The sequence below is a fragment of the Arachis hypogaea genome, chromosome 17 (genome assembly GCF_003086295.3).
Source record: "Arachis hypogaea cultivar Tifrunner chromosome 17, arahy.Tifrunner.gnm2.J5K5, whole genome shotgun sequence".
Lineage (NCBI taxonomy): Eukaryota > Viridiplantae > Streptophyta > Magnoliopsida > Fabales > Fabaceae > Arachis > Arachis hypogaea.
This window is the reverse complement of record NC_092052.1, coordinates 69,601,310-69,608,096: the sequence shown is the minus strand read 5'-3', so window position 1 is coordinate 69,608,096 and position 6,787 is coordinate 69,601,310. Positions and strand designations below refer to the sequence as shown.

General features: G+C 36.2%; 1 non-coding gene across 1 annotated transcript; it reads left to right on the top strand.

Annotated features, from left to right (window-relative positions):
• The first annotated feature begins 603 nt into the window (after nt 1–603).
• On the top strand, nt 604–711 carry LOC112768918 (small nucleolar RNA R71). Its single transcript, XR_003186293.1, has one exon. It is a non-coding gene; the product is annotated as a small nucleolar RNA R71 (small nucleolar RNA).
• Nucleotides 712–6,787: the final 6,076 nt, after the last annotated feature.

Sequence of the window (6,787 nt, the reverse complement as noted above, 5' to 3'; positions counted from 1 at the left end):
AGTGGCCTTGGATAGATCAGAGACTAAGTTTGCTAAATTAGAGGTATTTTGTTCAGAGTTCTCTATTTGTTACTGAGTGGATGATGGAAAAGGTTTATTATTGTTAAACCTGTTTCTTCCACCATTATTAAAGCCTTGTTGAGGCCTTTGATCCTTCCATGAGAGATTTGGATGATTTCTCCATGATGGATTATAGGTGTTTCCATATGGTTCACCCGTGTAATTTACCTCTGCTATTGCAGGGTTCTCAGGATCATAAGCTTCTTCTTCATAAGAAGCCTCTTGAGTACTGTTGGATGCAGCTTGCATTCCATTCAGACTCTGAGAAATCATATTGACTTGCTGAGTCAATATTTTGCTCTGAGCCAATATGGCATTCAGAGTATCAACTTCAAGAACTCCCTTCTTCTGAGGCGTCCCATTACTCACAGGATTCCTCTCAGAAGTGTACATGAACTGGTTATTAGCAACCATGTCAATGAGTTCTTGAGCTTCTGCAGGCGTTTTCTTTAGGTGAATGGATCCACCTGCAGAGGTATCCAATGACATCTTAGCTAATTCAGACAGACCATCATAGAATATATCCAGGATGGTCCATTCTGAAAGCATGTCAGAAGGACACTTTTTGGTCAGTCCTTTGTATCTCTCCCAAGCTTCATAGAGGGATTCACCTTCTTTCTATCTGAAGGTCTGAACATCCACTCTAAGCTTACTCAGCTTTTGAGGAGGAAAGAACTTGGCTAAGAAAGCCTTGACCAGCTTATCCCAAGAGTTCAGGCTATCCTTAGGTTGAGAGTCCAACCATACTCTAGCTCTGTCTCTTACAGCAAAAGGGAAAAGCATGAGCCTGTAGACTTCAGGATCTACTCCATTAGTCTTAACAGTATCACAGATCTGTAAGAATTTAGTTAAGAACTGAAAAGGATCTTCAGATGGAAGTCCATGAAACTTGCAGTTTTGTTGCATCAGAGAAACTAGCTTAGGTTTCAGCTCAAAATTGTTTGCTCCAATGGTAGGGATGGAGATGCTTCTTCCATGTAAATTGGAATTAGGTGCAGTAAAGTCACCAAGCATCCTCCTTGCATTATTATTATTTTCAACTACCATCTCCTCTTCTTGTTCGAAAATTTCTGAAAGGTTCTCTCTGGATTGTTGTAATTTAGCTTCTCTTAGTTTCCTCTTCAGAGTCCTTTCAGGTTCTAGATCTGCTTCAACAAGAATATTCTTGTCCTTGCTCCTGCTCATATGACAAAGAAGAGGGCACAGAAAAAATAATAATAATAATAACAGGGATCCTTTATACCACAGTTTAGAGGTCCTTATGTAAGTGGAAGAAGGGATGGGGACAAATAATGTAATGTAAAGAAAGAAACACAAGGGTGAGGAGATCAGAGATGTGAGGTGAGGAGATGTTAGTAGATGAATAAATAAATAGAATAAGAGAGAGAGGGAAAATTTCGAAAATAATTTTTGAAAAAGAGTTAGTAATTTTCGAAAATTACTATCAAAAATTAAAATAATTGGTTAATTAAAAAGAAATTTTGAAAAAGAGGGAAGATATTTTCGAAAATTAGAGAGAGAGAGTTAGTTAGGTAGTTTTGAAAAAGGTAAGAAACAAACAAAAAATTAGTTAGTTAGTTGAAACAAATTTTGAAAAGATAAGAAGTTAGGAAGTTAGAAAAGATATTTTGAAATCAAAATTTTTTGAAAAAGATAAGATAAGAAGATATTTTTGAAAAGATATGATTGAAATTAGTTTTGAAAAAGATTTGATTTTTTTTAAAAATCACAATTAATGACTTGATTCGCATGAAATCACAAGATATGATTCTAGAACTCAAAGTTTGAATCTTTCTTAACAAGCAAGTAACAAACTTGAAATTTTTGAATCAAAACATTAATTGATGATGTTATTTTCGAAAATATGATGTAAAATTAAGAAAAAGATTTTTGAAAAATATTTTTGAAATTTTCGAAATTAACTAAAAAAAATGAAAAAGATTTGATTTTTGAAAAAGATTTTGAAAAATATTAGATTTTTAAATTGAAAATTTGATTTGACTCATAAAAACAACTAGATTTTAAAAATTTTTGAAAAAGTCAAATCTAATTTTCGAAATTTTAAGAGAGAAAAAGGGAAAGATATTTTTTTGATTTTTGAATTTTTATGATGAGAGAGAAAAACAAGAAAAATGATGCAATGCATGAAAGTTATGGATCAAAACAATGAATGCATGCAAGAATGCTATGAATGTCAAGATGAACACCAAGAACACTATGAAGATCATGATGAACATCAAGAACATATTTTTGAAAAAAAATTTTTATGCAAAGAAAATATGCAAGACACCAAACTTAGAAATCTTTCATGTTTAGACTCTATGAATGCAAGAATGCATATGAAAAACACCATACAACACAAAACAAGAAAACATCAAGATCAAACAAGAAGACTTACCAAGAACAACTTGAAGATCATGAAGAACACTATGAATGCATGAATTTTCGAAAAATGCAAGATGAACATGCAATTGACACCAAACTTATAACATGACTCAAGACTCAAACAAGAAACACAAAAAATATTTTTTTTTAATTTTTATGATTTTCTAAATTTTTTTTTGTATTTTCTTTTAATTTTTTTCGAAAATCATTTTGAAAAAGAAAAATAAGGATTCCAAAATTTTTAATATGAATTCCAGGAATCTTGCCATGTTAGTCTAAAGCTCCAATCTGAGGGTTAGACATGGCTTAATAGCCAGTCAAGCTTTAGTAGAACTTTACATTCAGCAGCCAATTTGCCAAGAAAGATAAAGAAGCTCTTCTCTTGAGTCCAAAAGAATTGAGACATGGCTTTACAGCCAGCCAGGCTTCAACATGCTTCATGAAACACTAGAATTCATTCTTAAAAATTCTGAAGAAAAAATATTTTTGAAAACATTTTTTTTTTTTTAAAACTTTTTCGAAAACAAAGGAGAAATTTTTGAAAGATTTTTGAAAAAAAAAATTTTTGAAAACTTTTTGAAAAGAAAACGAAAAGAAAGTTACCCAATCTGAGCAACAAGATGAACCGTCAGTTGTCCAAACTCGAACAATCCCCGGCAACGGCGCCAAAAACTTGGTATGCGAAATTGTTACTCAGGTTGTGAATTATTGTTCGAAATTAATTCCCTGGCGATGGCACCAAAAACGGATGCACAGAACCATGGTCTAAACATATCTTCACAACTTCGCATAACTAACCAGCAAGTGCACTGGGTCGTCCAAGTAATACCTTACGTGAGTAAGGGTCGAATCCCACGGAGATTGTTGGTATGAAGCAAGCTATGGTCACCTTGTAAATCTCAATCAGGCGGATATAAAATGGTTATGGAGTTTTCGAAATTAATAATAAAATAAGGATAGAAATACTTATGTAGATCATTGGTGAGAATTTCAGATAAGCGCATAGAGATGCTTTCGTTCCTCTGAACCTCTACTTTCCTGCTGTCTTCATCCAATCAGTCTTACTCCTTTCCATGGCTGGCTTTATGCAAGGGCATCACTGTTGTCAGTGGCTACAGCCCCTCCTCTTGTGAACATGGTCCAAGATGCCCTGTCACGGCACGGCTAATCATCTGAGGTTCCCGATCATGCTGGAATAGGATTCACCCTCCTTTTGCGTCTGTCACTACGCCCAGCACTCGCGAGTTTGAAGCTCGTCACAGTCATTCAATCATTGAATCCTACTCGGAATTCCACAGACAATGTTTAGACTTTCCGAATTCTCTTGAATGCCGCCATCATTCTAGCTTACACCACGAAGATTCTGATTAAGAGATCTAAGAGATACTCATTCAATCTAAGGTAGAACGGAAGTGGTTGTCAGGCACGCGTTCATAGGGAATGATGATGATTGTCACGTTCATCACATTCAGGTTGAAGTGCGAATGAATATCTTAGAAGCGGAATAAGTTGAATTGAATAGAAAACAGTAGTACTTTGCATTAATCTTTGAGGAACAGCAGAGCTCCACACCTTAATCTATGGAGTGCAGAAACTCTACCGTTAAAAATACATAAGTGATAATGGAGTTCATTGGCCTCGGCCCCAGAGGGGAACCGGAGTAACCAAGACTACTATGATTCGAAGATAAAACTCAGGATCTCTAATACAATAGTAAAAAGTTCTATTTATACTAAACTAGTTACTAGGGTTTACAGAAGTAAGTAATTGATGTATAAATCCACTTCCGGGGCCCACTTGGTGTGTGCTTGGGCTGAGCTTGAATGTTACACGTGCAGATGCTCTTTCTGGAGTGGAACGCCAGGTTGTAACGTATTTCTGGCGTTCAACTCTGGTTTGTGACTTGTTTCTGGCGTTTAACTCCAGACAGCAGCGTAGAACTGGCGTTCAACGCCCTTTTACGTCATCTAAACTCGGCCAAAGTATGGACTATTATACATTTCTGGAAAGCCCTGGATGTGTACTTTCCAACGAAATTGGAAGCGCGCCATTTTGAGTTCTGTAGATCCAGAAAATCCACTTTGAGTACAGGGAGGTCAGAATCCAACAGCATCAGCAGTCCTTCTTCAACCTCTGAATCTGATTTTTGCTCAAGTCCCTCAATTTAAGCCAGAAAATACCTGAAATCATAGAAAAATACACAAACTCATAGTAAAGTCCAGAAATGTGAATTTAACATAAAAACTAATGAAAACATCCCTAAAAGTAACTAGATCCTACTAAAACATACTAAAAACAATGCCAAAAAGCGTATAAATTATCCGCTCATCACCCACGCACAGCAGACGCACACGCGTGGATTGTGAGGTCGCATGGCGACGCGTACGCGTACATGATGCGTACGCGAGGATGGAAATTTGTCAAGCGACACGCACGTGTGATGTACGTGTACGCGTCGGTGCTCACACGTGACTCACTTAAAGGGAATCCGCTGGGGGCGATTTCTGGGCTTTCCAGGCTCAAATCCAACTCATTTCTGATGCTATTTAACCCAAGGAATGAAGAAGGATCAAGGACCTAGTCAACTATTTTTAGTTTAGTTTAAGTTTTGGAGGGGAAGTTAGTTTCTAGAGAGAGAAGCTCTCACCTCTCTCTAGAATTAGGATTAGGTTAGATCTAGATTAGGATCTCTTAGATCTAGGTTAATTTCATGCTTTGATTTACTATTCCTTTGCAATTTCTTCTTCTTCTACCTTTCCTATCTCTAGTTTAGCATTTAATTCTTGTAATTCTTTACTTTTATGTTGATGCACTTTTGTTCTTCCATTTTCATTTTAATGCAATTTATGTTTTGATTTCCTTTATTGTTGATTTGCTTTATTGTTGTTAATTCCTTGCAATTGAGTAGTGTAGATGCCTTCCAAGTGTTTGACAAAATGCTTGGTTGGACTTTAGTATAGATTTTTCTCCTCTTGGCTTTGATAGAGTGATTGGTGACTCTTGAGTTATCTAATTTCTTTGTTGATTGATAATTAGAAGTTGCTAATTGACTTGAATGCCACTAAAGCTAGTCTTTCCTTTAGGATTTGGTTAGGACTTGTGGAATCAAGTTGATCTATCCACTTGACTTTCCTCCTTGGTTAGAGGTTAACTAAGTGGGAGCAATGGACAATTGTGGTCACAATTGAGGAAGATAACTAGGATAGGACTTCTAGTTCTCATACCTTGCCAAGAGCTTTTCTAGTTGTTAGTTTATTTCTTTTTCCATTTACATTTCTTGTCTCTTAATTCAAAAACCCCAAAATACACCTCTAACCAATAACAAGGACACTTTATTGCAATTCCTAGGGAGAACGACCCGAGGTTTGAATACTTCGGTTATTATTTTAGGGGTTTGTTACTTGTGACAACCAAATGTTTGTATGAAAGGATTATTTGTTGGTTTAGAAACTATACTTGAAACAAAGTTTCATTTGTGAAATTCTAAACCGTCATAAATCCGTTCATCAAAATGGCGTCGTTGCCGGGAAATTTGCAATGGTGTTATGTTATTGGTTATTGTATATATGTGAATATTGTGAATAGCTAGATTTTTGGATTGCTTGTTAGTTTTTGCTAGTTTTAGGACTTTGTTTCATTATTTCTTACTAGCTTTTGTTTCTTATTTTTTCTTTTCATTATGAATTCTCACTTTGGCTATGAGTTTGGTTCTCACTATGTTGTAGGAAATGGAAGCTACAATGAGGATGTGTATCAAGAATGGGACAATCAAAGGTAGGAGGAGCCATATGCATATGATCAATCTTCATGGAAACAACCTCCACCAATACACTATGAACAAGAGCCATTCTATGATGCATACCAATCAAATAGCTATGGTGAATCCCCTTGTGACTTTCAAGAACCACCACCATATACCTATGAGTCATACCCTCAACATAAACCCCAACCATACTCACAAGCCCCTTTTCACCAACCACCTTCATATAACCCTAATCTATATCCACCATACCAACAACCATATGAGCCGTATGAACCATACATGGAACCACCACCATTCCAACCTCAACAATTTCAAGAACCACCCCCTCCATATTACTACCAAGATGAACCACCTCCAATGTATGAGAATTTTCAACCACAAGATGAATACTACTTTCCACCACAACCTCCCATGGAAGAATATGCATGTCCATCGATCCAAGAGCCATATGATCCTAATCATGTTATCCAAGTGGAACAAGAATCAAGGGATGGTCTCAAGGAAGCATTGGATCAATTTCAAGCAACCATGGAGCGTGTTGTGTAACAAGCAGAAAAAGTAGAGAGTGTTAAATCGCCA